Source organism: Aegilops tauschii, chromosome 1 (genome assembly GCF_002575655.3).
Source record: "Aegilops tauschii subsp. strangulata cultivar AL8/78 chromosome 1, Aet v6.0, whole genome shotgun sequence".
Taxonomy (NCBI): Eukaryota; Viridiplantae; Streptophyta; class Magnoliopsida; order Poales; family Poaceae; genus Aegilops; species Aegilops tauschii.
The window spans coordinates 152,125,438-152,150,053 of NC_053035.3; the positions used below are offsets into that span (position 1 = coordinate 152,125,438).

Consider the following 24,616-nt stretch of genomic DNA (forward strand, 5'->3'; position numbering starts at 1 on the left):
GGGCAGGGCCTCGGCAACGTCCCGGGTCTAGTCGGACCCCTCCTCGCACTTCACCGATGCGCGGCGACGGGACGACCCGCAACCACCTTCGAAGCGGGCGCGGCGGCTGATCACGGCCGCCGCTGCTGGAGCTGTCGTCAAGGGAGGAGCCACCATAGCCGGACGAAGCGCGGCCGGCGGGTTCATCCTCCTCCTCGTCCCGACCATCGCCAAGGCCAGAGCTATGTTGCCCGCGACGGGGACCTCGACCGCGACCCAAGAAGCCCGGCTGCAGCAACCGTCTGCCTGCATCCAGAGGCCGGATCCTCCGACCAGACAACGAACTCCGGCAGCACCTCAGACGCATGGAACCGCGGTCGGGGAGGTCGCGCAACCACGGCATGTCTCCTCTCGTCGACGGGACTGCTGCGACCAGAGCGACTCCTGCCGCACGCTGCGGCGCCACCCTGAGAGCCGGGGGCCACGGCGGGGGTCGTGGCATGCTTGCGGGGACGGCCACGTCCATGCTTGGGCGCCGGGGAGCCGGGACCCTCCCGAAGGGCCTTGCCCTTCTCCGCGGCGGAGAACCTCTTCGATGGCGCCATTGTTGCAAGCAGGGGAGCAAGGAGGAAAGAAGCAAGCAAGCGAGGAAGAGATGGGCGACGGGGGCTCCGCCCCTCCCCATTTATAGCAAAACAAGGCCAACCGGCGCCTTCCACGATCACAGGTAATGATGGTTTTCCTTGCATGTCGCAAGGACTTGTCAAGTCGGGCAGTTACCAAGGCAGCGTGGGGAAGTGGAGACGCCCACGTCCAATCAACCGCCACGCGTCGACCAAGGCCGCAGGCTTTTTGGCCCCGTGGCGCTTCGTGCTTGACCTTTGGCTTCACCTCGAAGCCAAGCCCGAGCGCACCTTGGGCCCGGGGGCTATTGTTGGCGTTCTGGGAACGGGGTCCCCAGACTTGCCTGCCTGCGGCCCACGGCGTGGCTGTGCTAGCGGGCCTGTACGGCCCATCTTCATCAACAAAGCATTCAAGACCCTCGCAAGGGGCCAAGCCTCGCGAGGCGGGCGACCCAAGACCTCCTCAGGAGCGGCCTCCCCAGGCAGGCTCACGAGGAGCGGAGATATCAAGGCGGGCCAAACCTCGCGAGGCTCTCATGACGTGAGCCATGATGATCGACACCAGGCAGGCGCAGGCATGGAGTACCGAGGCATCAGGCAAGGGTTTCCATATCGGTGCAACGAGACCAAGACCAGCGGGCCAGCAGGACGGAGGTCACCGTGGAGCCCAAGACGGCGTCATCACCAGAGCCCTTTCGCAGGCGAAGACCGCTTTTGTCAGGATAGCCTGTATTAGCTGTCCTCTTTCAAATTGCCCGCTGTTGTTGGCTCCCTTCCCGCTCAATATTTGGGGAGAGGACCAGGGCCTATATAAGTAGAACTAGCCACCACTGTAGAGGCATCTCCTCTTGGGCTGGATCCACTCCATGCTCACATCCACTCAAGTCCGACGAGCACAAGAACACCTCAATCTCAGGAGGCTGTTCTTCCCCTTGTACTGTTCATCATCAGCCCAAGAGGCAATCCACCACCACACACTGGAGTAGGGTATTACACCACAACGGTGGCCCGAACCAGTATAAATCTCGTGTCTTTCTGTGTTGCGAGTTCGTCGAGTTCGTCCGCGAGATCTTAGCGAGCTAGGGCGTAGATCGGTAGGAAGGAAAGACTTCGCGCGCACCCCAGAGTTTGAACCTTAAGGGTTTTGCCGGAACCCCAGATCCGACAGACGGGACGACTGGGAGCGAACTATTGTAAGGTAGAAGACGGGGACGAGTAGGGCGTGCGAACGGTGTGGGGTTGTTGGCTTGCCCGGTGGATAAACGGCCGCAAGCCCCCAAAGAGTTCTCGAGTACTATGCGGGACCCACTAGATGTCATGTCTACTAGACTCATATCGTAGGCCTGACGGTATAGCTTATTCCTGTTCGCACACCATGCCGGCGCGTGGATGTAACTTCACTTAATTCCCTTAACCGTCGCGCCTCCCACGACCTTCGCCTCCCTCGCGCGGTCGCGCCCTTTGGGACTTCAACCGGCTATAAATGAGCAATTTTCTTTTGCCTACTCCGCGTGCATGATACTCCCTCTGGTCCTTTTTACTTCCGTCAACCGTTTGCCAAGTTTTTGACCAAATTTATACTAAAAATATCAATATCTACAATACTGATTATAATGAGTATAAAAACTACGTTTTATAATGAGTATAAAAATATTGATTTGACATTGTGAATGTTGATGTACATTTTTCTATAAGTTTGGTCAAAGTAGAGGTACATTGACTTTAGATAAAACTTAAATGCACAATGCAGACTAGTTCCTCCGTCCAGGTGCGTGCCATGTCCTATCTAGTCATCACAACAAGGTTAACTATTAGAGTACCATTACCTTCCTTCTAGTTTAAAGGGCTCGATTCAAAAATTTCATGTACTCTTACCAAGATAGAGGCGGTGGAATAGTTTTTGTAGTGGTTTCTAGAGTCTGGACTCCATCTTCAGAAACCTTCGCTGCCGTCGGCAAGAATGCAAGGAGATGAACCAGAAAGGAAATGAGGCTGGAATGAGTAGTTCCGTATTTATACAGTGGCAGAGGTGGGTAAATATCTGCTATACAGTACCTCCGGTGGCAAGGCCATGTCTCTATGCACACACATCTCAGCCGTTGGTTCCAAGTAGATCGAACAGCTCACGTTGTCCAGAGGCAGACATACCATCACCACCAACTGAGATTTTTATAGGAGTGGTCATGCATGCATGTGGTGTAATTAATGCATCGGTTTACACAAATCTCTACTCCTATAAAAATGCAAGTTGGTGATGATGGTGTGTCTGCCTTTGGGCGATATGTACCGTCGGATCTGTAATCTAAGGCTGAGATTGTGACTGAGATGTGCAACAGCCGAAACACCATGGTCTCTGCCTCTCTGGAGGTTTCTCTTTCCCTCGTGAAACAGATTCTTCTAGAACCCCTCCCAATTTTCACGTTGTCGGCCCTTCCGCTCTCCTCCGCGGCGACCGCCGGAGTTGAGTTGGACGGAGTGTCACGTCCCAGATTAGTTGTAGTTACGGTCTCAATAAAGCAGATTTGGATTTGATATTTCCCCGGCGTCACTCCTTCGTTCTAGATCTGGCGTGCAGCGGTGCAGGCTGTTGGAGAAGGAGACATGGAGGTGGTTGCTGCCGTATCCAAGTTTGACCTCGACGCGGGCGCGAAGACCCGGTTGGCCATGGGGCACGCGGATCGGGATGACAAGGTTCGGCGGCTCCGGGCGCTCAGACATGGGCACCGGTCGCTCTTGCTGCGCGCATGCTCCGATGTTCAAGTTGTTGTCCTCCGTCTTGTCTGGTAGCACGGCTGGTGCGGGACGAAGGAATACGACAGCCTTCTGGCGGGTCGCTCATCTAGTACAACACCGCGCCGACGCAGGCGAGCAGCGTGTCGTCCGCCACTGGCAGGGGCGGCGGCGGCACCGCGTACTCCCGGGAGTGGTACCTGAAGTCGTCGCACTGCAGCACCGCGCACAGCTGCACACCGCGAAGTACTCGCGAGCAGGGCCGGTCCTGAGGGCACTCCGCGCGCGCAGTCTCCTCGGCCTCTACTCCTTCTCTTCCCCTAGATTGGCGGAAAATCAGGCAGGTCCACGGCGCCTCGTCTGCTTAGTCTAATTGTGATTTTTAGTTGTTGGCGTGATTAATGGAAGAACATAATGCAGTTTGCAAATCCCGTCTCTCCCTTTACAGGCTTTTCTGATTGTTCATTTGTTCGTGAAGGCAAGGTCTTGCGTGAAGGTCATCCTCCTACATCGCTGTGTCAAGCACTCTGATTGCTCGTGTTGATTGGAGTTAGAAAAGAGGAACCCAGATTTTTGTCCGTGAACTGTAAGCAGCAACAAGATCTTGCAATTTCTAATTTTCTTTTCTAGCCATCTACGTGATTCAGGTGCCTGGTTCCATGCCCTCCTTTGCATTTTTTTTAGTTTAATCAGCAGCGTTTTTAGTTTCTTCTATCATATGTTTGTGTGCTAATTCCATGCCTTGCTCCAGTAACTACAAGACTGCTCTTAATTTACCAAGATGTCATCTAGAATGTATCCATCTGCTAATGACTTGATGGAGTCATAGAAATGAACTATTGACACTTTTTTAGAACAGATGCAACTGCTTATAATTCTGAATAATTAGCTTTAGTTACTGTTAAAAACAACCTGTGAAAAATTAAGGATGATAATAACTTGAGTGGGTACGAAAGTGTACCGAATTTACCTAATATTCCGCATATAAGTGTCGATGGACAAGAACGAACAACTTTTACCTTCAATGTTCATGATCTCGTTTTTTCGTACTCTAGATCAGAATGCAACATAGATTATAGTGTACTGACTTTTTTTTTTTGCAAAAAATAGTAATATAAATACTCAATGCAACATAGATTATAGTGTACTGAGTTTTTTTTGCAAAAAATAGTAATATGAATACTCATATGTTTATGTGGTGTCAGGGCCCCTCTGTGTTACCTTGCCCCGGGCCCCCGAAATTTCTTCACCGGCCCTGCTCACGAGAGCCGAAATCCCTGGAGGCTGGAGTGGTAGATGATCTAACGCGACAGTGGGTCGAAAGTGAGGTAGACGCTCGTGCCGCCGGTTTCGAACGCGTGCTGCCGGTCGGCTCCTTGTGTCCTCCAGTGGCTTCCATTGAGGTAGGCTTTGTGGAGGCATGTGTATGGGTTGTAGTCTGTAGAGTTAGTCGTGCGTCGGTGCTCACCAGGTTCATCCTGTGGCATTTCTTGGAGGAGATGCGGTCGACATGTATGCTGGGAGCACGCTAATGGGGGCACCTAAAGTGTTCGACGGAATGGCTATCACATTGGTGCTTTCCCATCTCACCTCACCACCACGTGAGCAAAACCACCTACCAGAGCATCGGGGTTGATTTGTCTGGTTTTAGAAAGTAGAGGGGATTAAGATCCCGGTTTTAGAGGTCAGGGCCTCAGGGGGGCTATGTGGCCAAAATGTAATACTTATGGGGTCATATACACTTTTTTTCTTAAATCTAATAGGTTTCTTCCTCAGTGATATCCCAAATTATCCCACCAAGAAAGATGGCCGCGTCGTCCTGGCCTGCGCTCCCGGCCACCCGGCGGGATGTCCAGGCTGTCGTTGCCAAGGACGTGGAGCTGCACTGGCCTCCATTGGTGCACCGTGCCCAATGTCAGTGCTGGTGTGTACGCACATATATTTCATCCCCAATATTGCTTATTTGATCAACTTCGGGTCTGCAATAGTTTAATCAGCTCTTTTTAGAGATATAGACTAATCAATACAGTAGCTTAATAACTTGTAATCACTAGGGCCAATTAGCTGATGGGAGACAGGGAGAACGATGGTTGAAGAGGCTTAGGCAGTCTGCTGACAAGGAAATGCAATAGTGATTTCGCAAGAGAAATGGAGGTGATGGCTAGGCTCGGGCACGACAATGTTGTCCGCCTCCTTGCTTACTTCAGTGAATGCGATGAGCGGATACTCATCTATAGCTATATGTCGAACAACAGCATGGATCTCTGCTTATACTTCTATATTTTTTCTTGCCTATGCTCAGAATTTGGATCACAATAGTAAATAGATCATTAGGTTCTCTTCTATAATTGTTGGTTGTTGTTGTTGTGTGCTCCAACACATATGAGCAGCTCATTGTTGCACGGAGAAAAGTTTCATGCACATAATTAAAGTTCCGGATAATCGAAGTACAAATCTGTAAATACCTTTAGAGGAAGCTTGTATGCTTGACATGCTTGACCATGTAAAAGCTCATGCATGAGTAATTATATCGTCAGGTTATTCTTTTTATCTGCAAGGTGAGCTTCAAAATTCTGTAAACTAGCGTTTCCAATAGTTCAGAGCTGCCACTTTACTTTCAGTATTTAGGTGGATGATCTCTGTTTAAATTCCTAATACAAGTAATGCACTCCGGCAAGTTCTATTTATTTGTGTCCTTGCTGCCAATAGATGTAATTTCATCACGAGCACCCAAGTACAGCAGCACTATTGTCGTTCATTATTGTTGGCTTATGCCCTAGAGATAAAATAATTAGCATTTGCCTCTGTGTGCCGGACTGTAGTTGTACCATATGCCTATTGTATCATTTTCATCCTTGATAGATGCAGCGAGTAAATTGTCACTGAAAAATGTTGTGGTTGCAGCGTTTGTTTTGTTAATTCTGCATTCCTTCCTTTATGAGAAAAGTGTTACTTCTGCGTTAGTTATATGTTATGTTTCTCTATGTCCATTGCTTGTATTGACTTCAGATTGTGCATATGTGGAGAAGCATGTCTGCTCCCAGTGGAGAGGACTTTCAGAAAGACAACTAGGCACTTGCTTTAGCATTCACGATTACTATTTTTGTAAAAATATTCATACGTGTGTTTGAATTGTTTTTAATAGCTGTCTTTATTACTCTCTCTGATTGAAAAAAAAATCGGAGGCTGCCTACAGCAAGTCTCTTTGTCATCAGCGCCTTTCTTTGCTTGGTAGCTCCACATCCAATCTTTCAAGCTACATCCAGATGTAAGAAAGTTACAATTAATCCTGTACTAATAGTTTTGTACGTACGTATATGCACACTCACTCATATGTACATATGATTCAGGAGCAACTTTTACTAGCATTTTGTTTCATTGCCCCATACAAAATGTATGTAAGTGACGTCTATTCTTTTTTTCCTTTGTCTAAATATACTACAGAAGCATGTGTTAAATAAAAGCTGGTTGGCGTCGTCGCAATTGCCAAATGTGTGTGGACATATTTTTCATCTTCCGCATGTTCTCTGTCGAGATCAATGAGAAAGCTAGGTAGGGAGAACAACAAGTCTTCTGCAAGGTGAAAATTGAGAAGAAAATATTTGGGTTGGACGACAGGGTTCATCGGCCGGAAACCATATGTTTGATTTTGCTCGATATGTACTTAGCAACAATATGGCATCACTTTGATTGATATCTTGGTGCATCTTTTATTGTTCAGTAGGCTCCACTTATTGAGTAAACATTGTCCACCCGATCTTTTGTGACTCCCTCCGTAGCGTAGCACGGGCATCTTGCTAGTTTTTGAGAAAAACAAGAGTACTAATTAAGTACTTCTACAAACTACGGAATTAATTCCACCATTCATCATCTACCTTGATGGAAGAGATTTTAAAATTAAGCCCTATAAATCGGAAAGGAGGGAGTACCACATTAACACCACTATGGCCAGCTTTAATCATCGCATGCAATAATTTAGTGCACCTTGAAATCTGAACGCCTGCTTGACTCTCCTTCTCCCGCCAGCAGTCCCACCACTCCACTCCGTGTGGAATAAATCCGCATGCATGACTCTCCTCCCCCGCGCTCGTCCAATCCGTTGTGACCAGCAATATTTCCACACCTTTCCTCACCCATAATTTACTCCAACAAATATGCCTAAGTAGTTGCTTCAGTTACTTAACTATAGGTGCATTAGGTCACCTCCAACAAATATGCCTAAGTAGTTGCTTCAGTTACTTAACTATAGGTGCATTAGGTCACTGACATGTGGGTCCAACAGGCATCTGGCCCACATGTCAGTGACTCAACAGGACCTGCAGTTCAGTCAGTGAAGCTCAGTCCATACATTACGTAGGTGTGCCATTGCTCGCTATAAATATTGCGCCTCCCACGGCATTCGGAAGAACACTCACGTTCATCGCTATCTCCCCCCTCCCTCTGACGTCGACCACCATGGCATCCCCCTCCCAAGCCCTAGGCGCCCCTCGCTGCACCGCGCGGACGGTCACGCATCGCCGTTCGGTTCCTCGCCACCACTAGTCGAGGAGGACGCGTCGCCGTTCCATTTCTCGCCACCACTAGTCGAGGAGGACGCGCCGGCGTTCCGTTCCTCTCCGCGACGCGTCGAGGTGGACGCGTCGGCGTTCCCAATCTCGCCAGCACGCGCGTCGGCTCCCCGCTACGAGGAGAACGCCGCGCCGCCCGCCGAGCCCCCCAGCCTTGAGGAGCTTTGGAAAGAAATGGATGTCGCCTTGTGGGAGGCTTTGCCTCCGGCAGAGCGCGCCAAAATAGAGGCGGAGAAGAAGGCCGAGGAAGAGAAGTGCGCCGCGGGGCAAGCTGCCTGGCAGGCCTATGTCGCGTCCGAGAGAGTCAGGCAATTGGCTCTTTGGCAGAAGGCTCGTGCGAGGGTCGTGAGGGTGGCGGAGGACGCCCGTGCCAAAGCCCTGAGTGCAGTCGGGCCCAAGCGCCTCATCTACGCTTGGCGGTACGTGGACCGGGTGCACGCTTCCAGCGAGGAGGAGTACCTCTTGGCGTCGGATCACCACACCGGTGAGATCGCGCTCGCCCGCCGTCAAGCCGCTAGTCAGCACCTCGCGAGTTGCGAGGCTGAGGAAGAGGCGTTGTGTCGGCGCACTGGAAAACGGCCACGCACCAGGGCACTCGTGGCGCGCCGCAAGCGCTCCTGCGAGCGCCATGGCTTTTATTAGGAATATAATTTAGTTTCGTAAGGCGACCTCATTAGTTTTAGGATGCAAATGATAATTCCCGAACGTTCGGGTATTATTAGCGTCCTTAATTAAGTATGTAAAAGGAAAAGTTTGAAACGTTGTGTATCTGTATGCATTTTGTAAGTACGTGCATATGTCACATGCACTAACATTTTATCAGTTAAATCTTTGGTCAAAATTTAGCACAAATTACAATGGTGACGAATAAACCAGGACGGAGGTACTAGTAGTAGTTTAGAAGCCCAAATAAATGAGTGAGGCGCCTTAATGTTACTCTCCACTATGACTAGTCTTATCAGAAAAGTTGGGGAAGAGACAACTTATTTTTTAAGCCGCCAAAAGAACTGGCCCTAGGAGTGGTAGCTAGGGATACTAGGGGTAGTAGCTAGGGATCGAGTGTGCGAGATGAACCGGAGAAAGTAAATGCAGAGAGATGAAATGCAAAAAAGATGAAGGGATGTGATGGTTGCTTGTCCGTTTATTTTACCAGGCCACTAATTACTGGGAGTGGTTGGGTTTTGTGATATGACGGCTTTACTGCCGCGCCACGAGTGGGGTGAGACTCGCGTGCAGCGCCGCCTCTACACTAGTACTACATCAGTCGTGGTTTATTAGTCCTCCATTGAATTTGACTGAATATTTAACTGCATAATGTTAGTGCATGTCAACAAAAACTATATCGTTGGATTCGTATTTGAACATAGTTTTCAACGATATAATTTTAGGTGACATGCATCAGCATTTACCGTACTATATATAATGTTAGTTCAATTTTTGGTCGTACTAATCTATAGTAAGGTTCCGTGCGTTGCACAGAACAGTGAAATGCATTGATTGGGGAGTTGTTTATTTTGACAAAGGATGTGGGGGTCATCTCATGTGTAACGGGTATCAATAGGTTTCTTCGGATATTATTTCATCTCTAGAGCTCACAAACATCCGGGTGAAATAGATAAAAAAAGTATCTTTTGCAAACAAAAGCGTTCAACTGCTCAACCTGCATCCAAAACTTGTGAAGAAATAACACTTATTGTGCTTTGCAAGAAATGATCTTTAAGAATTAGTTTTTGAGTATCGATTGTTATACATGTTGGCTACAGATGACATGGCACTTTCTTATACTCAACAGTTGGCTATACTATTAAGTATTAACCATGCCCTTATACACCTAGACGGAGGGATTAAATCAGTATGACTTGGAAGCGGGCAGAGGAGATGTAAGAAATGGTTCATCATAAGTCTTTCACCAGTACTGTAGTAAAAATTTCATACATCGAAGATTCTAGAGTAAACCATAAATGGATACAGTTTTATTCATGCGCAGTACTCCAATAGAGCAAGATCATGCATGGAAGTCTCCACATGCTTAGACAGCGCATTGCATTGAGCGAAGACTAATGATCAACATTTAACTTGGTAATGCATATGTCCAGGTGAACCTCCTTGGAGTCCCCGTGCACCACGTTGGGGGGGGGGGGGGGAATCATACCATGCGTCTTCCATGTCCACATCGGCGGGAAGGTCCCAGCTTGGCACAGTCCTAGTCAGCTTCCTGTTGCCAGTGTTGCCGCCCACGTAACTCGGAGGGGTAGTAACAGTGAGCACGCACCCGTACATCGGCCTCGTGTCAGTGTCAGCGTCAGCGGCGTCGCCCCTGACGCACACTACAGAGACGGGGCGGCGGCCTGCGCGGGCCTCGCCGGTGCCCACGATCAAGAGGAAGACGTTGTCGTCCTCCTTCGAGACTAGCAGGCGGCGGTGATCCTCCAGCGACTCTGGCACGGTGAACGGGTAGCACGTCTCGTGCTTGATGTTCTCCGCCAAGGGCCAGTAGTGATAGACGGAGGGCTGCGTGAGGTGATGCACGAGGTCCGCCGGTGAGCCCCAAAACGGCATCGGGCACTCATAGCAGTAGACGATGGGTTCCTTGGAGGCATCGACCAGGCCGTCCATGAAACGGGAGTGGCTGTAGGGGACGGTGCGCCAGTTGAATATATGAGCAAGTTACTACGAGATTTAGTCGGAATAAGCATAAAATGAATCATGACGACTATAATAGAGATTAAACTAATCATGTGGAATAGCATAGTAGATGAACAGATCAAATCTAGGACACCGACTAGAAACATGAATTCTACCACGATTTCAAACAGGAAGGACAAAAACACATACGGTGCAACGGGAGCAGCACCGTTGGCGTTGAGGTTGTCGCCCATGTCGTTGAGGAAGAGGTTGCCGAGGCCGGGAAGAAGTCGTCGTCGGTGAAGTCGTTGCTGCCAGCAGTCGTGAGAGTGCGCTCCCCAAATTTGAACAGCGCCCGCCGAATGAAGCGCAGGAGGGAGTGGCTGCAGGGGAGGTTGCGGCGGCCGAATGGAGCACAGGAGTAGCACATGAAGCAGTACATGGTGCTCCTCCCTACTCCCTCCTTTCCGGTTTATAGGGCTCAATTCAAAAATCTCACCAACCAAGGTAGATGGTGAGTGGTGGAATACTTTTTGTAATTTGCAAAAGCACCCAATTAATACTCTTGTTTTCCTAAAAAAATTATGTTTACCAATGTATTCATTGCAATGCATGCATGCATAAATTACATGCATTGGTCAATTTTCTCTTAATACTTGCATGCAATTATTTAATGCACCTTGGAATCTGAACTTGTGATGGGGAACAACCAAATTGAGCCTTATAAAATGGAAAAACTAAGATTTTGAGATAAGCCTTATTAACCGGAAAGGAGGGAGTAGTCTCTATCTCTACTCTTATCTCTATCTCTACTACTCTTCTTTCTTTTTTATAATATACTAGTAGCTGTCAAGTCGAATAGTACTACACCGCCCGCTGCACGCCCGGCTGAACACGCCTCCTCGCCTCCATCAAACCCCTCCGTTAAACCCGCATGCAAACCGAGAAACCTACTCCGGCCCGCGGAAGGAAATTTGCCGGTTGCCGTTGGAGAATAATAGAGTCACGTCCAATCCATTTGAGTTAATTGCGTGTATGATTCTCCCTCTATAAAAAGTTAATTGCATCCTTAATCTTGTATTCTAAGTACTCTGTGGGTTCCACTGTCAGTACAGTGTACATTACTTGCATTGAAGTTTGTAACTATTTCAGATTAGAATACTAATCCTCCGGTGCTAGTAGTAGAGCAGAGTCCTGCTCCACTACTACTCTAGTCAAGCAAGTTAGGGCATAGTAGTAGGTACTGTAGGGAGTACCGGTACTATGATCACTCAAGCAAGTTGTCTGGCATCGATATGACCCTACGCTGCTGGTACGTGTCTCGTAAGTCAAGCGGCGTGCTGTAGTCATCATCACCTGTACACTTCCCGCAACACATATTCGTTTCTCCATCCTTGTCCGCACATAATCGTCCAATATTCCATCCCCGCTAAGGCGCCTCCGCCCTCTTCCGAAACCCAAGAACTAACAATGGCAAAACCGAGCAGCGTACGCCGAAAGAGTGGCTGGAATTTGCTCCCCACAGAGGTAATCAAGCTCATTCTTTCGCGTGTGGACAATCTCAGTACCATGCCGCTCGCTGCGTGCTCGTTGGGGCTGTACTGTTTACCCAAAGCCCTCTGGCCGGACCTTTTTAAGCTAGCTCCTTGCTTGCTGATGCCGCCTGATCTTCAGAAATGGCGTGTCACGCAGCATAACGATCGTAGGGTGGCGAGCATCAACCCTCTTGACTGCGATCCGATCCCGGTCACCCTCAACTACATTAACGGTATGTACTCGGTCGGCATGAACACGTCTTGGATGTTGCTCGTCGATGGTGGCGGCAGCTGGATGCTCGTGGAGGTCTACACCAGGCGATTGATCCCCCTTCCTTCGATTAACACTGCACTGCTTTGGCACCACGGCCCAGAATACTCGGAATCTTACAGTAGCCAACATGATACCAAGTTTGATTTGCTCAAGGTTGTAATCTGCCAAGTGCCCACAAGATCTGCGAATTATAAAGACTTCAGGCTAATTGCGTTCTTCAACCACGGTCTTGCCTATCTGACAGGTCACTGCGGTAAGTGGATAAATCTGCACGTCCATCGCAGGATCATACATCCTCCATGGTTCTCTGATGCCATTGAACACAAGGGATTCATTTACGCTGTCGACTCCTTCTATGGCTGGACATATTGCTGGCCTACTCCAGTCATCGCTGCAAACGGCTGTTACAGCAGTATGTTACTTTCCTATGATATCATGATGGCTTGCTTATATTACTGTCAACATTTACTGAAAAAATATTCATGCTCATAACATGCTGTTCTTAAGATTGACTACATTAAGAGCCCTTTTTTATTTGACTCCAACTTGATATGATGTTGTAGGCTGCCTGGTGTCCCTACCCTTCCTAATCCCAGAACCTTTCAAAGAAAAGAGGGCAGTTGCAGGTGGTTCCTGGCTCGATCAGACGACGGCGAACGATTGATGATCGTTCACATGTACAGGACGTGTTGTTTCACGGAATACAATCACAGTCACTGCAAGGTCTTTGAGCAGGATCCCAGCTTCTCTGGGCCTTCAGGAATTTTTGACTGGAGGCTGGTAAGTAGTCTTGGTACACGCTCTCTGTTTCTCAGACTGAATTATCCGATTAACCAGGAGATAACCGATGACAAGGATCATGATGGCATCGCGGTTTTGTTCATCAGGCAAAAATGTGTGTACACAATGTACCATGCGTCTCTGCATGCACCATACCCTGATATGTGCCGCCACGCTCTGCAGCCCAAAGTAGGAGAGAGGGTCGCAAGTATCAGACTTCGACCTGCTGGCTGGAGTTTCCCCCATCAGGCACCCATCTGGTTCAAGCCGTCATCCAATCTCCACAGCTTAATAAATAGTAACGTCTAACTGAGCCAGTTAGTTAGCTGCATACACTTGGTGTAGTAGGATCTTTATTTAGTTTCATGCATACACTTGTTCTTTTTTGGTAGCCCTTTAGTAATGATGGCTGATGTTTGGTTTGGAAAAGAGAGTTGCGTCTTTATTCTTCTGGCCTGCTTACTGCTTCTGTTGCACCCCCAGCCCTGGTTGCTACTGTTGCTATTTTCAATGTACAATCAGTAGTATATTTCGTCTGTTGGTTGAATAAATTTGTTGTTAGAACGACAAACACAATGTTTTGGAAGTCGTTGCATGGTCCGATCCTTTAGTGCCCCGTACCGTACGTAGCGCATACTATTTTTCGTAGGAACACATTTTCCACTTGTTGATAACATGCATCCCACTGATGAAGGCCCAATAGAGGGGCCCATAATTAACTGGAAGGGAGGCTCTCACATGAATCCGGCCCAGGTACATGCTCATGGTCCCCTAAACATAAATAAGTAAATAAATAAATAAAGCTAAATGCTCATGCACCAGTTCTTTATGACACTGTCGTTATTTCCTATGATTTAACAGGAGGATATTATTTCCTATGACACTGTCGTTACATTCAGTCGATATAATTCTTAGGCAAAGATAGAGACCAGTCTTCTTTCTCCCACCATTTTCTTCCTGCAACCAGCGGACCCATGCAAATCGTAGTCAACGTCGTAAATAGTTCCAGTCATTTTTATTTTTCAATAAGAATGTCCAACCCAGCCCAGCACATTGGCGACAACACTTTATCCTCCGCCTTGGTGCGCTCACCGCGGCACCGCCGTCCGGCCCTGTCAACATAGTGAATCGGGAGAGGACTGTAGATGTGAGTATGACAGTACGGACCCACCAGGTCCACTCCCGAACACAAGCAAAGCGCCTCTTTTACTACTCAGATGCACCCCTCGTTTTTTTACTCTAATCCACCCTGCTGATATCTGGGACCCGCATCATTTTCAACGTATAGTCAATTAACGACAGAATTGCAATTTTTTTTGAGGATTTGTTCGGAGGAGCAAGCTATAAACTGGGTTGTGCGGTCTCTGTGGCCCGTCTAACAACATGACCAGCCAAACAGTTTTTTCTTTGGGAAAATAGGTAGGCCACTATTTCTTTTTGAAGAATACCCAAGCTAGGCCTATTTTTCTTCTCTGACTTACTGGGCTGCAAATATTTTGAGACGAGGAGGGATGCATTCCGGCCTGGCCAACGAGTTTGGTCAGTATCTGTTAAAAGTAAATGGGAAAATTAGTTTCTTTTTTTGTTTTTTTCTTCACTGATATTTTATATTTCATTGGATTTTAACATGACATAGTACTAATTTAATTTTTAAATTTGTTTTAGTATGGCTAATAATTTTTGGATTAAGAATATTTTGTTCCCCGGCAAAAAATTGCAAATTTTCAAAATTTCGCACATTTTTAGTTCAATTTTTTAACCTTGGTACTGGCCAGAAAATGGGCAGCAATTCTAAAAATGGAAAATGGGCTGCAATACATTCCATATGAATTAGAAAATGAGTAAAAATTATAAAAATAATAGCAAATGGGTTGTACACGCCACAAATTTCGAGGCTGACTTGTTTACGCAAGGCTTTGTCAGTCAACACACGATTCTAGCAGCAGTGACTGTTGGATGTCCATCCAACGGCCGACGTGCTTCTTCAATCTCTGTTCTTCCTGCTCCAGCCGCCTAAACCAGTGCCGGCGGGAGTGCCTGCTCCCTCCTCTTGTGGCCCGCTGTCATGCCGCGCAAGCTTCACCGGCCCACCCTACTCCCTCTGCTGGCCTGACAGCACGCAATCAACTGCCTCCTTATTACGCGAAAAATATATTCCATTCCTACCACTAGAATCTTGATCACTAGCCTTCCCCAAGTTGCTTTCCACTCAAATCATGTTTACACCAAATCCAAATCTGTGAGGAAGAGTTGAGTGTTGGGGAGACTATCATTTGAAGCACAAGAGCAAGCAGTTCATCATCAACACACCATCTATTACCTTTGGAGAGTGGTGTCTCCTAGATTGTTTAGGTGTCACTTGGGAGCCTCCGTCAAGATTGTGGAGTTGAACCAAGGAGTTTGTAAGGTCAAGGAGATCGCCTACTTCATGAAGATCTACCCTAGTGAGGCAAGTCCTTCGTGGGCGACGGCCATGGTGGGATAGACAAGGTTGCTTCTTCATGGACCCTTCGTGGGTGGAGCCCTCCATGGACTCACGCAACCATTACCCTTCGTGGGTTGAAGTCTCGATCAACGTGGATGTACGATAGCACCATCTATCGGAACCACGCCAAAAATATTTGTGTCTCCAATTGCTTTTGCATACTCCAATCCCATCCCTTTACATTCTTGCAACTTGCATGCTTTACTTTCCGCTGCTCATATACTCTTGTCATGCTTGCTTGAAATGTATTGTGAATGTTTAAACTTGTGCTAAAACTCCACCTTAACTTGAAGAAATTAAAAACTGCTACTTTTCTTTGTTGAGGGTCTAATCACCCCCTCTAGACACCTCTTCTCGATCCTTTTAATTGGTATTAGAGCATTGGTATCCATTGCTTTGGTTTAATCACCATTGGAGGAAGATGGATGAGTCTACGTTGGGGAGTCTTAGACATAGAGTGCCTATACTTGATGGAGAGTTCTTTCATGAGCGGAAAATTGAGATGCTTGAGATTTTCAACGAATATTATTTCAACAAGTACATTACTAGCCCTTGTGCACCCCTTGTTGATCCTATGCATCCTACCCTTGATGAGTCCATTGACATGATTCGCAACCTTAGAACCGTCAATCTTATTACTAGAGGTTTGCCTAGAAATTTGCTTGGTTGCTTGCCTACTCTTGATTGTGCTTACACTATATGGAGATTTCTTGAGGAACGATTTCCAAACTATTCCTTGAAAAACCTAAATGAGATTCTTCATAAGTCTATTGCCTTGAGTAAGATGAATTCCAATGATCCTAAGTTTGGTGATTGTCTATTTGAGCTTACTAACCTCATGCGTGCCAAAGGAGATGTTGGAATCATTAGCAATATCATCTCCGAAGCCATTAGAATCCATAGAGATGAATATTGTGATGATCATTTATCTAATGAATCACTCTCTGTAGGAATTGATCCATCACAAGACAATGTTGAACATGGATACTATGATGAAGATTGAGGGAGTCCTGGACTAAGGGGTCCCCGGGCGTCCGGCCTGTTATCCATGGGCCGGACTGATGGGCTGTGAAGACATGAAGACCGAAGACCATACTCGTGTCCGGATTAGACTCTCCTTGGCGTGGAAGGCAAGCTAGGCGACCAGCTGTGAAGATTCCTTCTTATGTAACCGACTCCATGTTACCCTAGATCTCTCCAGTGTCTATATAAACTGGAGAGCATAGTCCGGATAGGACACATTCATTACCAAATACTCATATAGGCTAGGCTCCTAGGGTTTAGCCATTACAATCTCATGGTAGATCAACTCTTGTAACACTCATATTCATCAAGATCAATCAAGCAGGAAGTAGGGTATTACCTCCATAGAGAGGGCCCGAACCTGGGTAAACATCGTGTCCCCCGTCTCCTGTTACCATCGATCCTAGACGCACAGTTCGGGACCCCCTACCCGACATCCGCCGGTTTTGACACCGACATTGGTGCTTTCATTGAGAGTTCCACTGTGCCGTCGACAAAAGGTTTGATGGCCCCTTCAATCATCGATGATGACGCTGTCTAGGGAGAAACCTTTCTCCCCAGACAGATCTTCGTGTTCGGCGGCTTCGTACTGCGGGCCAACTCGCTTGGCCATCTGGAGCAGATCGACAGCTACGCCCCTGGCCATCAGGTCAGATTCGGAAGCTTGAACTACGTTGCGGACATCCGTGGAGACTTGATCTTCGATGGATTCGAGACCGCGGCAATCGCTCCCCGCCGCCCCGATGGACATGGCTTAAACCTGTCATCGGGCCGCATCCAGGAGAGAGCTCCTGCAGCAACTCTGGCCTTAGATCCGGAGCAGATCAAGTCCCCCGAAGATGGGAAGCTCAACCCCATTGCGGGGGCTACCGATTCTGCGGCATTGGAGCCGCTCGCAGATTCCACTGCGTATGGCATCTGCATCAATGGAACCCCGGACTTTTCTCCGGTATCGAGTTCCGAACCCTGCAATCCCGCGGATACCAAACTCGATCGGTTATCGTTCTTCAAGTTCAGCGCCGCAGATGTCTTCCAACTCTCGCCCATGGGCGACCTGCTTAACTCATTAAAAAACCTATCCCTGGCAGATGGCTCATCGCTGAACTATGTTCGGTTCGAACTTACGGCAGACGATGGAGAATTTTGCCTCCCACCCGCCACCCACTTTATAGCCACCGTCGAAGACCCAACCAACACGCCTGACCCCCGCTCCGAAGACATCACCGGTATGGACGATGATGAGGGGCAGGGCCAGAGCTTTCTACCCGCTAGACATGGGATGGCCACTTCCTGGTATGATGTGTGTATGATAGACACACCCAACGGCGCTCTCGACGATGACAAGGAGGATCTAGTCGAGAATAAACCTCTTGGTATACAGTCCGAACACCGGTGCCCACGGCGCCGCTCCAAGCCACATCGCCCAAGAGAAAACACTGCTAGCACCAGAAAAGACAACACTCCGGACAATGAAGACCCTGTTAAGGTAGAATCCGAACCAGAGGAACAGGAGAGCGGGCAGGACAGCCCTGATGAACAGGCCACATATGGAGACTCGGAGGACAGCAATTATCTCCCACCCTCCGAGGAAGAGGAGATCCTCGGCAGCGAGGATTTTATCATGCCTAAGGAACCTCTCGAGCAGGAACACTTTAAACGCCGGCTTATGGCCACCGCAAGGAGCCTAAGGAAGAAGCAGCTGCAGCTTCAAGCAAGCCAGGATTTGCTCAATGATAGATGGACCGAGGTCCTGGCCGCTGAAGAATATAACCTTAGCGGCCCAGACGAAAGCCACCCCAAGAGTAGGTGGCTCCCTCGATACGATGGCAGGGCGTTGGAGCCCACATCACCATCAAACAACACGGTGGGCCGACCACAATTTGGTCCGGACAAAGCAGCAACTTGGGGGAACACTCGCGACATCCAACAAGACCTGGAGGGTAGAACAGGACACACAAAACCGACACCCAGATTGCGGGGACATGCCCCGACCAGTAACGACGGTTATCTCAACAGACCCAACCACGCTCGGTCCAAAAACAGTAAGCGGAGTCCGCCGGAGGTGCTTCACAGTGTGGCCCAACATAGAGGAGCCGCACACCCTCTCTGCTTCACCGACGAGGTAATGGAGCACGAATTCCCGGACGGGTTCAAACCCATTAACATCGAATCATACGATGGAACAATAGATCCCGCGGTATGGATCGAGGATTACCTCCTCCATATTCACATGGCTCGTGGAGACGACCTTCATGCCATTAAATACATACCTCTCAAGCTTAAAGGGCCAGCTCGCTACTGGCTAAATAGTTTACCAGAAATTCTATTGGTAGCTGGGAAGACTTGGAAGACGCCTTTCGAGACAACTTCCAAGGAACATATGTCCGGCCACTAGATGCCGATGACTTAAGTCATATTGTCCAGAAGCTTGGCGAGTCAGCCAGGGAGCTCTGGACTAGGTTCTTAGTCAAAAAAGAACCAAATTGTCGACTATCCGGATGCACAAGCCCTCGCAGCCTTCAAACATGGCGTCCGGGATGAATGGCTAGCGCGTCACCTCGGCCAGGAAGGACCCAAGTCCATGACAGCCCTTACCGCTCTAATGACTCACTTTTGTGCAGGAGAAGACAACTGGCTCGCTCGTAAAAGCAACAACGCCAGCGACCCGGGCATTTCCGAAATTCGAGACGGCAACGGTAAGCCACGACGAACCGAACACAACAGTCACAGTAATATATGCGACACAGCGGTGAACACTGGATTTCACAATCCGAAGCCCGGTCAATGGAAGAAGCCGCTAAAGGCAAACTAGGATGGACCATCCACCCTTGGCAGGATATTGGACCGACCTTGTCAGATTCACGGTCAACCTGATAGGCTAGCTAATCATACCAACAGAAATTGTTGGGTCCTCAAGCAGGCAGGCAAGCTCAACGCCGATCACAAGGGGAGGAGGCCACCAAGCGATAGAGACGACGGATCGGCTCGCCAGCCGAACACCAGGGGCCAGAAACACTTTCCCTCTGAAGTTCGACCGCTCCCAGAACGGAAATAGCAGTTCGGCTTCCGCCACCCACCTACTGTACTGGCAAAGTTTACACCACGCGTACATCACTACGCACTCAAGATACCATGGGCATCGGCGGAAGCGCAATATGGACAACCCTGCAAGAATCCCCGTAACGTTTTATCCGTTTTTCTTATTTTTCTGTATCATTTCTTAAAAATAGGTGATCATTAGGACAACATCTACATCGGACTTTATCGAAGTTCGGATCCGCACACTCACCTAAGGGGACACTCCCATCAAAGATTCCCCTCCCCGGGGACGGGCGGCGCAGACGTGCGACAGGAGGTCCAAAATAAGCTTTTGTAGACCACACTCTTTCTTTTGAGCCTGTACCATGCCCTTTTCCTCTGTTCCCAACCCCGAGCATGTCAAATAGCTGGGTTGTGGTTTGTACTCTTTATATATATTCATCATTGGCATATCGCTCTGCTCCCAGTAAACTTTAACCGAACTAATCTTTCATGCTCTTTCTACAATGAGTCCGGCCGTAACGGCTGCCTTACAAGACGCGCCTCGGCATAACTTGCCAGGGGCCCGGTATGGGAACAAACGAGTCGCCAATAAAAGTCCGAACATCTCTATAGCGTACTTCGGTGTCGCAAGTTTGGCCTTATATGCATCAGCTCCGAATCATTGTCTTTGGTCAATAGTTGGGTTACCCGGCTCCTGTGCTTGCTACCCTACGTTCCGCTCTATCGGCTAGGGTAGTAAAGGGAGAACTACTGCGATTGTGCCCCGGCCTAGACCGGATGAGCACCTCAGTAGAGAAAGCCGAAAACTGACTGTCATGATGCGGCGAGAGCTGGTCAACCACTTGACGACTTATTCGAATCTTTAGTGATTCTCCGTGTCACACGAGGGATCTTTTTTTGATCAACATATGTAAGGCACTATGCGCCGTATACATACCAGGGGCTATGTCGTAGCCCCACCATAAAACTCCTATGGCTAAGTGAAAGTGTTAACGCCCTATAGTCCGATTGCCTAGTTCGCCGCATTATCACCTCCTTTATGGACCAAGACGTTGGATAAAGAGTGATTAAATGCTTTTCCGAACACCCCCGTACTTCCTACAAGGGGGCTGAAGCCGACGACTGGAAAACTTTCAGATTATACTAAAACGGCCACACAGGAGGAATTCAAGCTTTTGAGTAAATATAAATAGATTAACTATAAAGTTGTCTGTTACACCATTATATAAATCATTCGAACATTATATCTTTCGAGCATTGACCCTCTATCAAGCGGGCGGCATCTAAGACGTCTTCAAAATAGTGCTCCGGCTCATTACGGTCCTGGCCCTAGGGTGGACTCCTCGCCGCAACATCAATGGCCTTCATCTTTCCCCAAAATGTTTTGACTTGGGCAAAGGCCATCCGTGCACCCTCAATGCAGGCCGACCGCTTCACAGCGTCGATATGTAGCACCGCGTCAACAAGCCGCTGCACCAGGCCAAAATAACTACTCGGAATAGGCTCACTTGGCCACAACCGGATTATGACGTTCTTCATGGCGTCGCCAGATATCCTATGAAGCTCGGCCCACTGGGACATCTGTTCATTGAGCAACAGAGGACGCTTTGACGCGCCGATTATGACCAGAAAAGCTTCTCCGTTGCATATCCCTCTTGTGCGTTGTAAAACTGCACCGCATCAGAAGAAATCTTCGGTAAGTCCAAAAATTTGTCTGGAGAACTCCATACTTGGTTAAGCTGAACATAGTTCGGATTGTCGAACTTAGTCTGCAGCAAAAAGGGCTTGCCAGCCGCAATCTCCCCACCAGCCGGATTTCCTCACGGGCCGCTCTGGATTCAGACCATGCTTCTCTCGCCTCTCGTAAGGCCTTGTCAAGTTCAGCCATTTTGGCTTTATTTTCCTTCTCAAGAAGTTTACAGCGGCCAGCTGCATTCTCTAACTCGTGCGCCATGGTGGACATCTTCTCTTTGTCTTGGCGCCGTGCAGCTTGTTCGGCTTTCAACTCAGCCAATGCCTTTTCGGCAGCCGCATTACTAAGCCGGGCCTGCTCCTTGGCCCGGGCTAGCTCCGCCCGAAGGGCCTCCACGGCGGCAGCACCATCTGCATTCATGCACATTTCATATAAAACTCTTTTTAGAGTACGACTTAAATTACAAGCACATTGGTGTAAGGAATGCTCGGAATATATACCCTGTTGATCAATGCAATGTCATCCTCCGCAATATCCAGCTTTCGCTGCAGTTCGGCCACTTCCGTATTTCGGGTAGCCGCCGGAGGGGAGGCAGCCTGTATTCCAAGAAATCAAGGTTAGTACCTGAGAATATCTTTTCGATCCTCCGATCGCTCCTTTGGAAGGCAATCCGAGTCTCAGGGGCTACTGCATATACAACAGGTGCATTCTCAATAAAACTCCATTGGCAAAATTACATCACAAACCTCAAAACCCTTTAGGAGGCTCGTGAAGGCCTCGTTCAACCCGCTCTTCGCGGATAGAACCTTTTCGACCACCGTAGCCATCAAGGCACGGTGTTCCTCCGAAACGGACGCTTGTCACAGCATGTCCATCAGCATTGCCGGCGCTTCTGGGTCTCCGGAGACCGCCGCCGAAGTACGGCATTCCTTTGAAGGAATCTGCTCACTCGCCTCGAGAATCGTCTCTGGCTGTAAACCGGATAGTGCGGGGCCGTCATGCTTGATGCCCAAACCTTGAGTGACAGAGGCGCCACCTTCGGGTAATGCCTTCCCCATTTCCTGCACTACTCATCGACCGGGAGGAGCCCCCCGGGACGATACCTCAGAATTATCCGCCCTGTTGGGCGAGGAGGCCGGAGAAGGCGTGTCACTCTCCATCATTTCTGGAAGAAGGTCTCCCGAGGAGGAGGACGATTGAGAAACACCAGGCGTTAACCCGCGAAGACGTACGTATGTCGGAAGATTACTTCAGTAATAAGAAAGGAATGAGGTATTATTAAAGTACCCTGCTGCACTTACGGTTTGGCCAGAGGTTTATCCTCATCATAAAGCTCTGCGGCAACATCGCTTGCCCGGTCCAAGCCACCCGATGATGGCATTTTTCCTCTCTTGGGAGGCTTCCCCTCCCGATCTTCGGAAGCAACCCTCTTTTTGCCATGAAGAGCTTCCTCCACACCTTTGCCCTTGGGCAAAAGAGTTTCGGTTTGCCCGAACACAGCGTCTAATTTGCTCGCAGGCCGGGTATCACCTTCGGGCTCCCCGCTCTCGCCCCCCTCTGCAGACACCTGGTACGGTGTGGGAATCAGCATTCTCATCAGCAGGGCGGTCGCAGAGTCTTCGAGAAGGGGCGCCGGACACCAGATTAACACCGCTTTCTTTATCCAGCCCTGTATAGGGACTGGTTGTTCAGTATCTTGTCGAGAGATGCTTGAATGGAAGGTGTTCGGAGTTTGAGTACTTACCGCAGTGTCCGGATGATTGCAGTCAAGGCCGACATCTTCGGTGGTGTCCGGCCATTGCTCTCGTTCCCCGAAATATAATTTCCACATTCCTTCGTGCGTGGTGCCGAAGAAGTGCTGAAGAGGCCGCCGCCCTTCTGGATTAAACTCCCACATACGGAGAGGCTGCCGCTGGCATGGCAGGGTCTGGCGGACTAGCATTACTTGAACGACATTCACAAGACGGATGCCCTTCTCGGTAAGGCTTCGGATGCGACCTTGCAGAGTCTGCACTTCATTGACGGATCCCCAGTCCAGTCCCTTATTGATCCATGAAGCAAGCTGAATTGGAGGGCCGGGTCGGAATGCAAGCGTGGCCGCCCACTTGGAGCCCTGCGGCTCGTTGATATAAAACCAACCCTGCTGCCATAGGTCGGAAGACTTGGCGAAAGATCTTTCAAACCAAACCGCACTGGCAAGCTTGCCAATTGTGACGCTGCCGCACTCTGCCTACTCCTCCTCTGCCACCTGCGGCCGCACGTCAAAGGTATTGAGCCATAAACCAAAGTGCAGAGGAGTCCGAAGGAAGGCCTCACACGTGACGATAAATGTGGAGATGAGGAGAATAGAGTCCGGGGCCAGATCGTGAAAGTCCAGCCCATAGTAGAACATGAGCCCCCGGACGAAGGGGTTGAGCGCAAACCCTAACCCATGGAGGAAGTGGGACACAAACACTACCCTCTCGCCGGATTTGGGGGTAGGAACGACCTGCCCCTGTGCAGGAAGGCGGTGAAGGATTTCCGGGGTCAGATACCTCGCCGCGCGGAGCTTCGCAATATCCTCCTCTGTGACAGAAGAAGCCACCCACCGGCCTTGACGGCTGGATCCGGACATGATTAGGGCTGGTGGCGATGGGAACCCGAGGGTTGAAACTTGGGGTGGCTAGGGTTGAGGAAGAAGCAAGCGCAAAGGAAGAAGACGAGTCTGGGACCCTATATAAAGACCCCAAATACTAAGCGTATCCGCCTGGGTCTCGAAACTTACCAATCTTCGGAGAGTTGTACCCGGGGGACGGTTGGGTTACCCATGCCTGCATTAATGAAAATCCCGTAAATAAGGGAACATGATCTCTTCCTTGACAAGACGTGCCAGTAAAACCGCGTCCCGAGACGTGGGGCGACATGCCAGCCAACGGTTGGAAATAGCAACCGGGCAGGCGTGATGCAATGTCATAAATAGTTACCGACAAATTAAACTCATGGAATATTGTATTTTCTGCAATTATATACACAGGTCCGGATATATCAACTGCATCCGAAGACTATTCCGGAGTTTGGAGTGAGGGAACCCGCCTTGCAATGCCGAAGACAATCTGCGCGCCGGACTCCTCGTCATTGAAGCCAGGTTCAGGGGCTACTGAGGGAGTCCTGGACTAAGGGGTCCTCGGGCGTCCGACCTGTTATCCATGGGCCGGACTGATGGGCTGTGAAGACATGAAGACCGAAGACCATACTCGTGTCCGGATTGGACTCTCCTTGG

General features: G+C 49.1%; 1 long non-coding RNA gene across 5 annotated transcripts; it reads left to right on the forward strand.

The window, feature by feature from the left end:
- Positions 1-2,911: 2,911 nt before the first annotated feature.
- On the forward strand, positions 2,912-7,084 carry LOC109744369 (uncharacterized). 5 transcript variants are annotated; one of them, XR_012204343.1, is made up of 3 exons: positions 2,964-3,672; positions 3,781-6,600; positions 6,777-7,084. It is a non-coding gene; the product is annotated as an uncharacterized lncRNA (long non-coding RNA). The 5 variants fall into 5 exon arrangements; XR_012204333.1 differs by lacking the exon at positions 6,777-7,084 and having other exon boundaries at positions 2,912-3,676; positions 3,781-6,608; XR_012204344.1 differs by lacking the exon at positions 6,777-7,084 and having other exon boundaries at positions 2,912-3,676; positions 3,811-6,608.
- Positions 7,085-24,616: the final 17,532 nt, after the last annotated feature.